At 34.1% G+C, this 17775-nt stretch overlaps 1 protein-coding gene across 1 annotated transcript in view; it reads right to left on the bottom strand.

Moving 5' to 3' along the window:
* The window catches only part of LOC145292919 (transmembrane protein 117-like), a 418600-nt gene that overhangs the window by 309630 nt on the left and 91195 nt on the right, over window positions 1-17775 (bottom strand). Inside the window, exon 2 of the mRNA XM_080139082.1 lies at window positions 7570-7661. The gene's annotated coding sequence lies outside the window, so the exon portion shown is untranslated. The remainder of the gene's footprint in view (window positions 1-7569; window positions 7662-17775) is intronic.

The following is a 17775-nucleotide window of genomic DNA, read 5'->3' as shown; positions in this document are numbered from 1 at the left end:
GTTATTATAGTCTTTTCCTGACTCATTGATTTTTTTTTTATGTGTAAAAATAAAAAAAAATAAATGATAAATAAAATGGCATAATATATAGATCCTCACCTTTCAAAAATTATAGATTTAATGTAATATATCTAAATCAATACATTCGAATATTTGGGGAGAAGAATTTTCAGTATTGATTTGAATAGTTCTTAATAGTAAAGCTTTATTATAATTACTAGTTGTACATACCCAGCGTTGCCCGGGATGCAGTGAAGTAATTAATTTTTTAATTTTTTTTTTTATTTAAATATTTTTTTAAATCTTAGTTTTAATCCATATACATACAAAAAAATGATTATGCTTTTCCCCGTGAAGCTTCAGACATTTTAAGAAAACAGCAGAACACTTCCTATGCAAATCTTCAACGTTCACCATTTACAACAACTACTAAAGCGTGTTTTTCTTCTTCTCCATTTAAAAATTATTAAATTTAATCCTACTAGACTTATGATTCCAAATACATAATCCCACAAAACGTAGGAAACACTTTCACTCACTTGTAATTAAATCCCCTCACTAAACTCACAAACACCACATAATTTATTTCATAGGTATACTTTTCACAATAACACCAATCATTATTTAACTTCATAACTAATAATATTTCCTACGTGTTATGTTAGACTTAAAAATCAAATAAAAACCACTCCCTTGTTTTTATTAAAATTATATACATATATATTTTATATATAAAATTTTATACATTATATCCATGTATCAACGAATAATCATATATTAATAGAATAACAGAATGATTAATATAAACAGTGACCTGTATACATTAACGTTACATAGATTCGGTTTCCAGAATAATAGATTCATTTACCGAACATTTTAATTTGCATTAATCGTCTTATGATACAGATAACAACCACTGTAAGTAAATTACTTTTAAATATCATGTTTTAAATCTTAGTTGTAACATGTTATTCAAATAAAAAATATGAGTTATCTCCCTTGCTGATTTTATTCTATTTTTTTATATGCTTAGTTGTAATATGTTATTTATTTAGTAATTTCTTTTTCTTATTTACTGTTTATTTTACTCTAAACTTGACAGTGCCACTTAGATGTAAGGGGCTACTATTTGGGACAAAATTTGCAAGGATACTATGTAGGGAGTTAAGCAGTCAGATGTTTGTTTCACATTACACTTGAACTTCTGCATGTCAGTACAATCAGGGAAGCATGGACCTGGGAGGGAATTCCAAAATCTATACGAGTAGAAGGCTTTCCAGTATCTAGGAACCTCAACAGTGAAGGGGTGGGATTTTGCTGCTTGTTGGGTTAGTCGGGAATATTTACATCGAGGGAGTACAAGGGCTTTGAGTTAGTCAGACCACTTTCCATTAAAATACTTGTAAAATAGGCATAGAGATGCAACATTTTATCGCTTGACAGAGGTTGAAGTTTTGTTCACAGAGCAGGACATATTAGGTTGGCAACTCCTTTTTGAACCTAGTCTAGGAGTGAGACACTAGTAGCAGATGCACTAGCCTAAAGGATAAAGAGATGATTAAGAAGAAAGACGGAAAAATTAGGGAGAGAAAAAGAGAGAAAGATAAAGAGACGTCTAAGGAGAGAGGGTAAGATGGAAGTTTTAACATAAAAATGTTACACACGCTATTTAAATTCGATTTAGTTTTTTTATAGCCCTGACTATACCAGGTAGCTCTGCTAGTTATGTTATTCAACTGGAAAATATGAGTTATCTCCCTTGCTGATTTTATTTTATTTTTTTTAATGCTTAGTATTTTAGATGAAAAGAGTCTTTTCGGTTAATTTACTTCTGGGGATTGTGATTCTTTTTTCTGAATTGTCTCAGGCAACATAGATATATAAGTCTCATTATTAGTAAATAAAATAATAATAATTTGGTAGTAAGAGGGTGGGAACAGAAACACCTGTTCTACTCTGTGTTGTCAAATAACAATAAAATTGTCATTATTAAAATTACTGTATTATTTTTGTTAAGTGAGTATAAGTAATAGGATCTTTTGTTCTACTTGGAGTTGTTTCGGATCAATAAATGCAAATTATTGTATTACATTTTAATCTGTTTGGACTATTTTCATTATCAATATAATTTCTCTGCATATCATTGTGAAAACAAGTGGGGAAACGGAATTATCCTGGATCAAAAATGTCGTTGTGTTTTGTTTTTACTTAGCGTTGTTCAGGAGGAATAAATGTAAGAATTCGGTTTGATAAATAAATTACATTTTTTTTTTAAGCATATTAAAACAAGAAAGAGGAATGGATTGAATGAAGGATAAAGAAAAGGTAAAGGAGAAGGACGGAAAAATGAGGGAGACAGAAAAAGAGTGGTAGATGGAAGTTTTAATATAAAGATGTTACACACATTATTTAAGTTTTACTTAGTTACTAGCAAAGATACCTGTGCTTCGCACGGGACTTTACTGTCTGCTCGGGTACCTGCACTTACAGCAAAGTCCTAACCTTTACCTTTGACCTTGATCTTCATGGGTACCCGAACATACAGCAAAGTTCTGACCTTAACCTTTGACCTTGAAAAATAGTGTGCACCATCTCTAGGTTGGAGACCATCATTATCTAAGGTTTGGTTATGATCGCTCCAGTTGTATGAGCTGTAGGATAGTATATATATACATGGGCTATGAACTTGACCTTTGACTTTAACCTTGAAAAAGGGTGTACACCATCCCTAGATGGGAGACTATCATCATGCCAGGTTGATAGATTTATAGCCCTGACTACTCCAGGTAGCCTTGCTAGTTAGTAAATGGAATAATAATTCAATGTATAATTATTCAAATTTATGTTGATGTGAGAAACGCACACGCACACTCACACACATACATACACACACACACACACACACACACACACACACGCGAAGTTGTCTCATAATCTAATTATTATAGAGGTAATCATATAGAAGCTTCATAAAAGTTTCTAACAATACCATTGAAAATAATGAAATTATATCAGGTTATAATTAAAAATTCTTAATCGAATGAGATATAATTAGTCGCAAAACAAAGAGGATAAAAGTAATTAATAAAGTAATAAAAGAAATGGGTGATAAAATTGTTTTCGTTTTGTTTTCATTTTTATATGATGAGCTTTTTTTTCTTTTTTTCATCAAACATAATGAGATCCATCAATGGATTTTTTGTGCTTCTTTTATTATCGGATCTACAAAAAGGAGTGAAATAAATAAATGGCAGTTTTGTAGTCAGAAGAAAAAGAGACGGATGGACGTTGGATTTTCACAAGCAGAAGATACAACAAAAATCCCTTGATGGAATCTACATCCTTTCATGAGTTTTTTTTTATTATTATTATTAACATTAATGAGTCATACACACAGGTTCCATTAGATCACCAGTTAAGTAATGTTGAGCTTGGACAGTACTAAAATGGGTGGTTATTGCAATAAAAAGAAAAAAATTCAAACAAAACAAATCATTTTTGCTATAGCGTTCTCATTATTTCCTAACCGATATTGATCACCATCATAAACCTGAGTAATTTTTTTTTTTTTATAAAAAAAAAAAAAATGGACGTAAAATATTTAGCAGATATTCTTAATTTCTAATCTTGGCTATAAAATTCAAGAAAAATTGAGAAAGCCAGCATAAACAAGTGCTTTCGCTAGTTATAATTTATAGTTATAATTTATAGTTATAATTTACTTTAATGGTTTTGTTTTTTACTCGTTTTCATCACATGAACCTTGGTACTGAATAAGTCATGAATGCTAATGGATCATAAACTATGAAGACTGAAGATGGTTCTAGTCGCTGATGACATTTCCCAAAGCCTTTGGAATCGACCTCATGATTGCATTAGAAAAAAAAAACATCCAAAACAAACTATTTTAGATACATGCAGACAGTTTTAAAAAATCGCCATGCAAAACTTATAAAAAAATAAGATTAAAAAGACAAAATATTTTCATTAAATCAATGGTCCAAATGCTAAAGCAATCGCTTTCACCCCAATATTTATGCCAAATCTCACACTAAGCAATATCTTCTGTTATTATTTCCTCGATGGTATCGATCACTATCATCATAAACTGGATAACATCCTTAAAATAGAAACACATTGAAATTTTTTAATGTTTTTTTCTTTTTTTAAGGACGTTCTTTGGTCCCTTTCCTTTTGAAAAAGAGATGATATTCGCAAAATATTAAGACCTTCACCATCCCGGTTATATCAAACAGTTAAGTTCATATTTACTGATTTGTATCGTGATTGTCTTGAACAATAAGAAAAATAAAGATAAATAAAATAACAAAGCAAATAAGACCTTCTTTCGTTTGTCCATCCTTGTTCATACGTCATGCCAATACACCATTCAGTTCTCTGCATTGCTATAGCCTTCTTATACTTCCCCATCTATATATATGATTACTTCATTTAATCACATAAATTAATATATAAAGATATAATTTTAAGCATAAATTGTTTTGGTGTTTACTTCAACAATGCTCAATACATAGGTAGGGCTAGGTAGTAAGTTATGAAATATATATGGCAATTAAGCTACACAGAATATTCTGCGTTTCATTCTTGTAAGAATTCGTCAGGCTTATCTGGCGAATTCTCACGAGAATGAAACATGGAATATTCTGTGTAGCTTAATTGCCATATATATTTTCATAATTTACTATATATATATATATATATATATATATATATATATATTCTTTATTTGTTTTTACATAAGCAGTAATATGTTGCTACATGGTCATGAGCATGTTTCGGTCAACTAGCTACCACTAACTAGAGACCTCTTCAGGCGATACATCTTATAGGAAAGCAAAGTTTGCAATGAAAATATCAGGTCTTATTCATCACAGAGATTTAAAGTCATGAGGTTTCATCAGATGTTAAAAAAAATAACCTCAGATTATATATATATATATATATATATATATATATATATATATATATATATTAGTCATCCACATACAGTACTGCTTCACTGTTTCACAGATCATCAGTGCGGCTAGACAAACAACTACCTCAAGCCAGGATTAAAACCCGATCGCCCAAACGACAGTCAGAGCTTCTAACCATTGCGCTATACGGCTGCTGCTATGCGGGCAATAAATTAACAATGCTTTGACAATGTTCAAATACCTAAGCTCAATTTGTTTACATAAAGAGCATCGCTTCATACGCTAATGGTAATTTGTATATCACTTCCCAAATGCTAAACCTAAGATAGGGAGCATTATAGTCATCCACATACAGTACTGTTCCACAGCTCATCAGTGCGGCTAGACTAGCAACTACCTCAAGCTAGGATCGAAACCCGATCGTCCAAATGCTATATATATATATATATATATATATATAATTTTATTTTTCATTCATTTTCGTCACACGAACTTTAGTACTAAGTCATGAATGTTAATGGATCAGAAACTATGAAAACTGGAGATGGTTCTAGTCGCCGATGACATTTCTCAAAGCCTTTGCAATCTACCATATGATTGCACTGAAAAAAAAAAGAAACAACCAAAACAAAGAATTCATCTAATATTGAGACAAGCAGCTGCCAGTGAAAATGCATTCTCTGGCTGTCGACCAATTCTTTATTCTGATGCTAATAGCCTTTCTTGTTCTCCAGTCAGAGTAGAGAATCACCTGCGCCATTGCCACAAGTACATAGATCTTTATGCATGACAACTAAAGACAGCTTAAATGCGGCCTGGATACGACCGGCTTAAATAGAATGAAAGAAAATATCCGAAAGTCATTTCACTTCTATGATATTCTAATTATCTTCTGCATACAAACTAGAATGGCTTTTGTCTGTCTGACTTCGCTATCTCACAATCTATTCTCAACACACACACACACACACCCAACACACACAACACATACCCCAACACACACAACACATACCCCAACACACACACACACACACAGCCCAAGGTCAGTAGTGGAATTCTTTGCTATTCTCAACTGTTCGTAACAAAATTTTCCTTTCCTATCTTTTTTCTTATATACAAAACGAAATGGATCCAAACCAAAATGGGTTATCATAAATGCTAATTAGTTAATATGCATAGAGAGACATAATATCATAGACATTAAGCTAACAAACATCAACATTAGTCGCACAATTAGCATCCGACTTATAATCGTTCAATGTTTGTTAAAAATCAGAAAATTAGTCATCTTGTGTGCTATTGGTTCAGAAACCTATTTTCACAGAGTATAGGACAAAAAAAAAAAAAAATACAGACTTTGCACAAACTGAATAATTCTTACAAATGTAATGTTATTATGTGTACCTGGATGCGTTGAAGAGTGTGGTGATCTCCTGGTGCAATCAGATGGCCGCTGGCAGACCCTGGATATGACAGCAGGACTCGGTGCCGGTCCAAAGAGACCCAAGCTTGACTTCAGAAGGAGTGCTACGACTTTGTATAATTCTCTCACTGGCATCCCCCCCCTCCCCGCCTCCCGACCTGAACTCGTCGAACTACTTCATTTGGTCATACGTCAAGAACATCATCCACATGACCTCCCATAACCTCAAAAGCCAGCCTGATCACTGCTATTCGCGGATTATTCACTGAGCTCTTGCCAGTGCTTGTGGAAAAGGCATGCTCTCAGTTCTGGACCCGTATTGAGGTGCTGATTGAGGCTGAAGACGGCTACATTTAATAGATGTCAGCTCTACTACATAATCCAGTTACCCGAATTGATTTTTTCCATAAAAATTTTAAAATAAAGCTATAGTGTTGTGGCGACAAATTTTATCGTTCTACCCTGTACTCCTGATTTTATTGCACCAGAGAATTTGCCCTCAAAAAGCCAAACTTAAATATCATTGATTACTGTGTTTGTAGTTATTAGTAGAAATTTAGAAATTATATATTATTTTATTGCAATCCTTTGAGATGAGGTTTCATAATTTGAGTATTCCTTCTTTTTTTTTTTTTTTTTGCACAGAGGCGTTGAATCTCTATGAGTACAGTCGCTTAAATAAAAGATAGAAACGACCTCCTTTTGTAAATCAGAGATATTATAATCTATGGTGCATATAAAAAGTTCTAAGAAACGGTAACCCCCTCCAAACGCCTTCCTCCTCTGAAAAAAACCATTGCCGAATATACAAAAAAAGTGCACACACAAACACATATTTCAGCTTTTATATAATAGATGAATCAGAGGATTCTATTATTGATATTGGTTTCTCTGATGTCTTTCTAGTTAGAATTCTTTCTAGAAAAACATTGGTTACTTACAGGAGTGGAGACAAGTGAAAGTGTTTCTCTGGAATGAACTGGATTTGAACTTGGCACTCCCAGGTTATCAGTTAACCATTTAGCCACCATCGCACAGAAGAGATGAAGTATAGTATCAGAACAGATACTACAGTATGATTCTAGCTAAAAGGCCAATATTTAGACTATTGAGTTTTGGGAGGATTAAAAAACGACTCTGAGCATCGAGTCCGACTCCAACCTCGCAATATTGCTTATAATATAATAAGTATACTAATTCTTTACTTACCAGAAATGCTATGCTCCGTTTACTGATTTTATTGGTGTTGGCGAAAGATTCAGTACACACACTTTGTTAAACATTGGCTTCAAGTGTTCTTTCTGAAATAAAGAAAAATAACAAATGTAATGAAGAGCAAGCCGACAGAGGTTAAACAGGCTTTCTAGTGCAGATGGGATCAAGAGGTCAATACATAGAAACTCACATGCTACATTTTTAGTCAGCCAGTTAGCTCAGTTTGAGTTAGAGTCGACAGTTTGAGTCCATAAGACACAGTCATCAGTTATTATGAGAGACTTTGCGTGGAACCAGCGAGAGGTAGCAATGTATGTCAGATGAATTGATAGAGAAATTTCCTTAAGGATAGACAGAGAACAGGGGTGCGACTTCGACCGTAAAACGAATAAAGTTCCAATTATCCAGAGAAATAAGACTTGCGTTGTTGTCATGAGCTTTCGTTCCAGGACAGCCGACACGATCAAGAGATGAAGAGACAAGATTTAAAGGTACATTTGATTCAATCTTATAAACCCCTCATGAAAGTAACAATGAGCATTGACTCAATATAAGCATACACTCCATTTTTCCCCCACTCACAACAGAGCACAATGATTTTTTTAGAATAAGAATTGATAATATGTTTCTGGATTTTTCATGTAAGAGGTTGTGGTGTGTGGAGGGGGGGGTCAATGCACTTGTCAAACCTGAATAAATGGCTTCCAACTTTCCCAAAGGTGAAATTACAGTTGAAGCAAAAGGGCATGTATGTGTATATATATACAGGTATATGTATATATCTCTACAATGATATAAATGCAACTTTGTGCATGTGTGAGTTCGTTTCTTATAGACTCCAAAACGACTGCACAGATTTTCTTTCAAATTTACAGAACTTTAGTGTATAAGTCTGGGAGTAATCTTAGTTAAGTTTTGTCTCAGATACCCCCGATAATTACTGATAATCAATAATCGAAACTGTTATTTTAATTTATCTATCATTGGTAAAGCCATTTTTTCCATGTCGTCACTTAGCAACAATGACAGAACAACGGGCTGTGAAAATTTTACTGAGGGTAAGTTGATAGCATGTTTTTTTTTGTTTTTTGTTTTTATTAACTGCAAAGAATTTTATAAGACTTGAAAATTTATGTGTTTTTTATCAGTGCAAATGTAAATTATGTTTCTGTATCTGAACATTCATTGAACAAGCAATTGATCCTGAAGAAATTGCAAAACAGTCTACACTCATATTTAGTGAAAATATGATTCAGAGGTTTCTTATATGTCAGTTTAACAAAACATAGGCCCAACAACCAAGCACAAGTAGTATGCCCGGCAACATAAGATAAAGAACTATACAGTGACCACCACATAAATTCTTACAACGAATAGACAGTCGATGTTGATCCTGTGGTTTCTTTCACATACAGTTCAAGAAATCATGGCCCCAAAAAACCTCACCTTGTCAAGAATTGAACATTTCAACATGCTTAAAAAAAAAATAAACAGTAAGATGGACAACATCTTGAAATTTGGAATATAGACGTTTGTCATATATATGCACAAAAACGCACATATATTTATATATACATATGGGTGTGTGTGTGTAGCAGCTTATATGTTTATATGTAATTTAAGGCAGTGATTACATAGGAATAAATAACAGTTCTCGTTTATATATATATATATATATATATATATATATATATATATATATATATATATATATATATACACCCACACACACATACACAATGGCGCCAAAAAGAAAGTCTGTACTTGTCATTTTTTCAAAAACCACAAATTTAAGCTAAATTGATTAAAACTGTTTAAACAAACTATACCTCATTTGATTCGCCTTTTATTCTACTATAATTTTACCTGTTCATATTTGACTTTTAATTGAAGCATCATAATATTCATGTCAATTAAAAAAATATAACTTCAAATCGAGAAGGCAAAAAGAAACTCTGCACAATGAAAAATTGTTATTTAAATGTAACTTTAGAATATTAATGCAACACAAATACAACAGGAACACAATGAATTTGTTAATATTTAGTAGCATAGCCCATCTGCAATTTGACAGCCTGCAAATTTTGGAGCATTCTCTTGAATTAGTCTGTGGCAATACTCTAGGACCATCCCACTGTTTTATCATTCCACAGCTGTTGCGTTATGCAATGCCATACGTTTTGGATAGGATTGAAATCTGGAGATTGTGCAGGCCTATCAAAACACGAAATATGTTAACATATTAAAGTACTTGATCAAATTAATTCGACCTTGCAAGCGAACTATAGGCCCTGGAACATTAGCATTAATAATGCCCCACACCAAAACTGAACCTCCACCACCTTGCAGCATGAAAACTGGATTAAATTCTTCATCCTTCCTTCAACGGATGTACTACTTACCATCACTGCCTATTGAACTTGCTTTCACTACTAAAAAGTACTTTTGACCAATATGAAGAGTTATGATCTTTATTGAATCTGACGCTTTCTGTTCTTTACAGAAATCATTGGCTTGCATCTTGCAACACAGCCTCTCAAATTAAATTCCTTCAATCTGTTCTTAACTGTAGAAAGAGGGCACTTTTTAACAAGATTACACTATTGTTGGATTTGGGAACCCGTTTCAAATCTGTTTCTGAGGCTGCAGATCTTGATAGCATTGACTAACTTGTAAGAAGTAACTCTAGGACAACCAAATTTAGGTGGCATCATGAACACTGCCGGTGTTTTGGTGCTTTCGCAGAGTCGTTTGTACCGTTTTCTCATCACATTTCAATCTGCAGCTGATTTCTTGATTGGATAAACCAGAAAGGCTCCTGACTATCACGAAGACAAAGTCAAGGCATATGGACTAAATGTTATGTTATACAACCTGGAACAACAACAATTACGATTAGAGATGCTTTGTTGCCTAAAAAGTGGATATTTTAAGCTCATTTGTTGCTACGGAGTTTCTTTTTGCATTCTTGATTTGAAGTTAATTTTTTAAATTGACGTGAACACTAATATACTTCAATCAAAAGTCAAATATGAACAGGGAAAATTATAGAGGAATAAAATGTGAATCAAATGAGGTATAGGTTATTTAAACAGTTACATTCAATTTAGCTTAAATTTGCTGTTTTTGAAAATATTACAAGTGCCAACTTTCTTTTTGGCACCACTATATATATATATATATATATATATATATATATATATATATATATATATATATATATCATTAAATAAAATAGACGGTTTTTGTCTATTAATGCTGTTTTTGATTGTTTCCAACTTCTAAATAAGGGTCTTCATTTCTGGCAGTAACTGGCTGATATAATCGCTATATTTGTCTTTCCAATCCTTCTGGATTCATCGTCAGGGATAGATTAATCTAACTGGTTTTGAAAAGTACTTGAACTTACAACAAGTGAAAACAGTTATTCGGAACTTGGAAGGGATCAAAAATAGAATTAATAGACTAAAAATGTCTATTTTATTTAATGAAATATGCTTAAGAGAAAAAATACTGCCTAAATACACACGCGCACACACACACACATATATATGTTGTTAAACTTGTAAAATATGTAACTTAACATTTGTTTAGTTTCACTTAACTATGATAGTGCTCTATCACAGATGATGAGAATATTGTTATCATATTAGGAATTACATTAAAAAACATTTGAAATTCATATATACCAAGTTAAAAGTATTCAAGCGATAAAAGTCATGAATTTAAACGAGGTTATTAAGAGTGCTCAATAAAAAAGAGCAAGTTATAATATTTTTATTTATATAGACAAATATTACATAGTCGCTACACTGCAGACAACTGGTTGGCAAGAACCAAAAGTCCTCATCAGGCGACATAATGAAGCTTATCTGCTACTGAAGGCATATGGTTCTCCTGCCAACTAATTGTCCGAAACATTAGCATGTTCAGTGGAGCGACTATGTAATATTTGTTCATATAAATAAAAATATTATATATATATGTTAGGTTGGTGCAAAAATAATGTTTTTTATCAAATATATAGACGTCAAAAAACATTTTTGCACCAACCTAATATATATACACACACAAAAAAATTCATTCATAGTATATTTTCAGCTAAAACCTAGATAGGATCTAAGTAACACCAAAAAGCTATTAACAAAGATATGATAATTAACTTAACGTTCAATAGAGCCAATGTGAAAAGACAAGGCAATATATTGATTACGTTCAAACGAAATCAAAATAATGGACATTGGATAATGTCATAAAATCCAAGAAAATTCGGCTAATTTATTGGTCAAACTGGAAATAAGGGAAAAGTTGCTTTTTCACTAACGCAATGAGAAACGTGAAAAATTTTATTTCATGTTTTTCTCTTTTCAATATAACATTAAAGATGTCCACCAAATTCTTAAAATGGCTTTTTTTTTCTTTTTTTTTTTTTTTTGTATTTAACATAACGCTTTCTCATCGGTTAGTTAATGCATATGATTGCATATCAAAATTTTATAATAATCCAACTATTGGAAATGTATTATTTTTAAGATAATTAATAAACAAGAAATGGACATTTTTAATGATTTGGTTTGGTCCATCTTGGATTATTTTAGCAAATTTGTATGCCAGAAATGTAAAATACAGTAGAATCCCGGAATACGGCATTAAAAATTAGTAGCAAAATACCGTACAGTATATAATACACATGTATATAATCAAATAACATTACCAATACCGTAAGGCGGGGCAAGTACCGTAACCAGGGTCCGGAAAACATCGTACTCCACATCGTAACGTGAAAAAACCGTATCCTAGGGCCACCGTATCCCGGGTTCTACTGTACTGGAATTGTGAAGTGACTTGATGCATAAACAAAAATCAACAAACAAACAAACGAAGATCACATTTAAATTACAAATCTTCATATATCTTCTTTTTTTTCTCAAAATCTTTTACATATAAGTTATTAAATATGGACAGACTGCTTTATATAATTGAGATGGTAAAATGCCCTTAATAATTTCGAGAGATACTCCCTTTTTTTTCAAAAAGAAAACAAATGCAATAAAAAACGAAACGTTTTAGTTTGTTTATTTTTTGAAAAAGAGAAATATATATATATATATATATATATATATATATATATATATATATATATATATATATATATATATCTGTACTAAGTGAAAAAGATGCAGAGTGGGCGATTTCAAGGCTAAAAGCTGCATATGCGTAATTGAATTTGGCCCATCATTTCAGTGGAGCATGCACCATGCTTTGATAATCTGCAATTTGGTGCGGGCAGAGAGATTAACCATAATGGAACAGGCCGACAAACTCAGCAAAAAAGAAAAGGAAAAAAGGAAATGGAGCCAGGATAAATTTTTTCACAGTTTATTTGCTTATCCTAGCTAATCATGATGACGATGGAAAAAAGTTATTAACATGGAAGTGCGAATAAAAAAAAAAAAAGGAAAACGAACAAGTGCGAACTGATGCAAAACATCAACGAGATGAAGATGTAAATAAAGATGAAAGCAGTTACATTCCGGCACACCAACTCGCATTTTCTTCTGTTTTTAAATAAATCATAATCCATCAACAATCTCAAGGTGTGAATTGATTTACTAGGAAAATATGCATTAAAATCATCTTATTGCGTTACTCTTTCGAAATGTAACACTCCTTTCTCTTTACTACTCTTTCTATATATACCTCTCTTTTTCTCTCTGTTGCTCTTTCTATTTTCTCTCTACTTTTTCTATGTACAGCATGACACACTGATTCTCATTAGATCACCGAAGTTAAGCAACGTTGAGTCTAATCAGTACTAAAATGGGTGACCATTCGAGAATTCTAGGTGCTATATGTGCTCTCCACTTATTTCCGCAGTGTTTCCAATCAGTCTTGGTCCTAGTGCCGATTCAGAAGAGGTGTGGTTGGAGATTGTGCAATCCTTGCCTCACTAGGGGTATAAATGGTTGCAGTTCGTTGGAGCACTTTCCATTAAAATACTTGCAAAACAAGCACAGGGATGCAATATTTTGCCAATGTGACAGAGGTTGGAGCTTGGTTAACAATGTGGGAACTATTGGTTGGCCCCTCTTTTTTTTTTTTAACTCAATCTAGAAGTGACGGACTAGTAGCAGATGCACCAGCCCAAATGTGGAAACAATATTCCATATTTGAACTGATATCTGCAAAATGTGTTTTGTGTTCTATGTTATATGTGAACCAGTGCTTGCCATAGACAGTCGCCAATGTGTGAGAGACAACGACACAGCCAGAACGAAAATAGAAGATGAAATAGAAGATCACAGAAACATTGCTGGAGGTCAGTGCTTCTTGTCGAGAGGGAGCATATGGTTGTACACAAGTTCCAGGATTATTCAGTAAAGAATGGATGCGTTGGAATGTTTTGTGGTTTCACTACATAAAAACACCATCCTTTAAAAAAAAAGGGTGAACGATGATAACGTATGTATGAACATGAAATACCTTATATAGATTGTTTGTGTACATCTAACAAATTGTATCATTTTTTTATTTATTATTATTGCCAAACATAATCATACGACTTAGATATTCTTTCAAAGAAAATAACTTTGGAGTAAAGCCAAGTTCCAAGTTTAGCAAAGAATAAAGACTCTGAGAATGGCTTGCAGCACTAGAAAATTTACCATTTCTCCATTGTGAATGGTTTTATTACATGGAATTACAATGCTAACCGTTCAGGAATTGAATTTTCAAGTACTTGAAAGAAAAGAATCATCAACATTATATTGGTTTGATGGCACGACTACAGTATCCACAGGAACGCAGTCAATATTAAATAATAAAAATGACTTTGAAAAGACCAAATGTCTAAACTGTACTTGTATACTATTATGGACTAGCTAAAAATGCTATGCATAGGGTGTGACTTCATAAATAAGCTTAGATTTAATGCTACTAAGACTAAGCTTCTTTCCTTAACAATTACAAGAAACCTTCTCAACAACCGATTACCATGACCGAAAGCTCATCGTTCAAACTCTTCGACTTAACATACAGGCAACATGACTTGAAACAAAAACATTGAGAACATTACCAAGGCTGCTGCAAATAAAGTGGGCTTCCTCTACCGTGCTAGAAAACTACTCACATCTGACATTATCTTATATCTTTTTCTTTTTTTTTTTTTTTTACAAGGTAGTCACCACTTATCAAGGCCTGGAAGCCACTCGGGGATAAGGGTTATTGTGTGTACAGTACGTTAGTGTTGGAGATTTGATAAAGTGTATTACTTAAGGAGGCGGTTCATCAGGAATTTGTTCACATTGGACTTGAAGACATCCAGGTTGTAGTCAGGTGGGAAACAGGCAACTGGAACAGAGTTCCACAGGCATGCACTTCTAAGAAAGAAGCTTTGTTTATGGAATCTACGTTTTGATTTTGGCACAGATAAGGAGTGGGGAAAACTTTTCAGCTAAACGGGTGTTTATCGTGAAAGATTGGCGAGGGGGGGACCAGGTATTGGAGTTCAGACGAGCACCTGCCATGGTAGTAACGATAAAACAAAGACAGGCTCGCAACGTCTCTCCTGTGGGAGAGAGGTTGCAGGAAAGAGAAAAGGGCATCATCCACTAGACCACGAAGCCTATTCTGTACTCTATCAAGGCAGGATAGGCTGTTTTTAGCAGCTCCTGCCCAGATGTGGCAGCAGTACTCCATCCTTGGACGTACTTGGCTTTTATACAGATAGAGAATTGCATCAGGGGTGAGACATCCTCTGGAGCGGTAGAAGATTCTACCATTTTTCCAGCGATCTTGGCAACTGACTTGATGTACGTATTCCATTTCAGGTCAGGGGTAAAGGTCAAGCCCAGAAGCTTAGCAAAACATGGAGCTTCCCCCAGACGAGAGCCACCCATATCAATTGATGCCAGATGGGGATCAGAGCAGTGATGATGTAAAGATAGGAGCTTGATTTTAGATGCATTAAAGGTAACCAGCCACCTCCTCCCCCATTGTACCATACGCTCAAGATCAGAGGAGAGAGAATCTGAGAGAACTTTTTCATTTACGGCCTTTGATGTGTTGCCATAGATGGTCATGTCATAAGCATAGATGTCAATGAATGATTTAAGTATGTATTTTGGGAGATCATTGATGTAGATCAGGAAGAGAGTTGGGCCTAGGATGGACCCATGAGGGACTCCAGTATTAATATTGATGGCCTCTGATTTCTGGCTATCAACTACTACTCTACTACTCTTATGAGCCTATCGGAGAGAAATGATTTTATGATCGAGAAAACATTTCCACTTATACCGTAGCTGAAAATCTTGTGAAGTAGGCCCTTATACCATACCTTATCGAAGGCCTTTGATATGTCAAGAGCAATTGCCCTAGAGAGGAAGCCTTTGTCAAGAGATTTGTTAATTCTATGAGATATAACAGTTAGCACATCTGCTGTAGATCTGGCAGAACAGACACCATATTGCATGTCACTAAGAAGGTTATTTCTGCTGAGGTGGTTGATTACTTCTCTATTTAATATGGATTCCAGCAGCTTACTCATGACACACAGTTGACTCATTGGTCTGTACTGAGAGGGAGAGGACTTATCACCTGAGTTCTTAAATACAGGGCATACTGATGAGGTTTTCCAGGGTATTGGAAAGCACTTCTCTTTAAGGCAACGCTTAAAGAGTTTTGTAAGTCTGAGGGCAAGTTCTAGTTGAAGCTTTTTCAGCACAATGATCGGAATGCCGTCAGGGCCAGTTGCTTTACTGGAATCAAGGTTCTTGATTAGCTTGGCGACATCATGCACAGATATTTGTATGTTGCAGAGCATGTTGTCCGTTATAGGAAGAAATATGGGGAGTTGATGGCCTTCATCGCATAGGGTAGAATTAGCTGCAAAGTTCTTGGCATATAGTTTGGCCTTGTCTGATGCTGACGAGATGACCTCAGGTCCATTGATGATGGTTGGGATAGAACGCACGCTTCTGTTCAGGATCCTGTTTGCTATTTGCCAAAACTCTCTACAAATATCTCTACAAAGCCAACATTCACCCATGCATGGAGTATTGTTGCCACATCTAGGCTTGTACATCTGCTACTAGTCTTCCTCCCAATTAGACAGGTTCCAAAAAAAAAAAAAAAAAAAAGTCAGTACTTGTGCACTTTTGCCCCTGTACTAAAATAACATTATTTTGAAAGCCATTCTGAACATGGAGAGGGGGAGGTATTTCGTAACTATTCACCTAACAATTTAACAAGATAAAGATATTGTGACGCTTGAATTTAACCTGAAAAAAACACTATTTAAAAATAGCGTGATAGCACAAGTGCACAAGCACCAAAAAGTCTCCAATCCAATAAGTCCTGCGACGAAGCTCCAACCCATTTCATCTCTGTACTCGCTTTATAAGTATTTTGATTTTTGTTTTCTCCACGTAAATACCCCAGATTAACTTGACAAGCAGCAAAATCCCACTCCTTCACTGTTGAGATTCTTAGATACCACAAAGTTTTCTACTCTATTTTTTCTTCCATTAAACTACTAGACTTCGGAATTCCTTTCATATATTCCTGCTTCCATGACTGTACTAATATGCAGAAGTTTAAATGTAACGCTAACAAGCATCTTGCTGCTACACTCCCTACAAAGGGATCCAATAGGCATGGTCCCAAATAGTATCCCCTTACATTCAAGTGGCAATATGCCTTTTCTGAGATGAGTAATATTAAAAATAAACACAAAATATGAGGCGCCTTCAATATGTTTCCAGACTTTTTTTTGTACAGGCATTTAAAATTGTCGTAGACTCTTGAAAAATTCAGTATGTTATTGCTATACATCTTATGAGATGATTGATCAATTTTTATGATTTCAGGTTCAAATGAACAGCTACAGCAGGAATTGGAGTCCACCCTTACAAAGCCTTATTTTCACAGCCGATGAATTTCAAAAGCACAATCTGGATGTGAGGACACTTTATAAGAATGATATGCAATAAAATTCTCTTTTAAACTTAGAAAAAATGTCGCAGAAACGTATGGAATGCTTCAGACTGCTTTTGAACAGTCTTGCATGAATTGAGTATCAGTTTTTGAGCGGCATAAGAGATTCAAGGAAGGCAGGGAATCTGTGAGAGATGATGAGAGGTGTGGGAGGAGTAAAGAAGTCAGAACACCAGAATTGATTGGCCAAATAAAGAACTTCAT

This window comes from Euprymna scolopes, chromosome 14 (genome assembly GCF_053919585.1).
Source record: "Euprymna scolopes isolate OS-2025 chromosome 14, ASM5391958v1, whole genome shotgun sequence".
NCBI lineage: Eukaryota > Metazoa > Mollusca > Cephalopoda > Sepiida > Sepiolidae > Euprymna > Euprymna scolopes.
Note: the sequence above shows the minus strand (reverse complement) of the source record. Positions and strands in the feature narration are given on the sequence as shown.